The sequence below is a fragment of the Salvelinus fontinalis genome, chromosome 30, assembly GCF_029448725.1.
Source record: "Salvelinus fontinalis isolate EN_2023a chromosome 30, ASM2944872v1, whole genome shotgun sequence".
Classification (NCBI taxonomy): Eukaryota; Metazoa; Chordata; class Actinopteri; order Salmoniformes; family Salmonidae; genus Salvelinus; species Salvelinus fontinalis.
The window spans coordinates 4,744,644-4,745,075 of NC_074694.1; positions in this window are offsets into that span (position 1 = coordinate 4,744,644).

Sequence of the window (432 nt, forward strand, 5' to 3'; positions counted from 1 at the left end):
TGACCTGTACTGTACCGACTCAGATATCTTATTTCCCCCTTGTCCTTTCCAGCACGGTTCCAGCTACTATGGTGAAAGCATAACCAGTTCAGTTCGGCCCTATAGTGGGAATCAGTTACTCTTGCCGATCTACATTACAGCACGCCACCTCACCCACGCCACCTCAGCCTGCCAGCTACACTACAACACGCCACCTCACCCACGCCACCTCAGCCTGCCAGCTACACTACAGCACGCCACCTCACCCACTCCACCTCAGCCTGCCAGCTACACTACAGCACGCCACCTCAGCCTGCCAGCTACACTACAGCACGCCACCTCAGCCTGCCAGCTACACTACAGCACGCCACCTCACCCACTCCACCTCAGCCTGCCAGCTACACTACAGCACGCCACCTCACCCACTCCACCTCAGCCACGCCACCTCAGCTT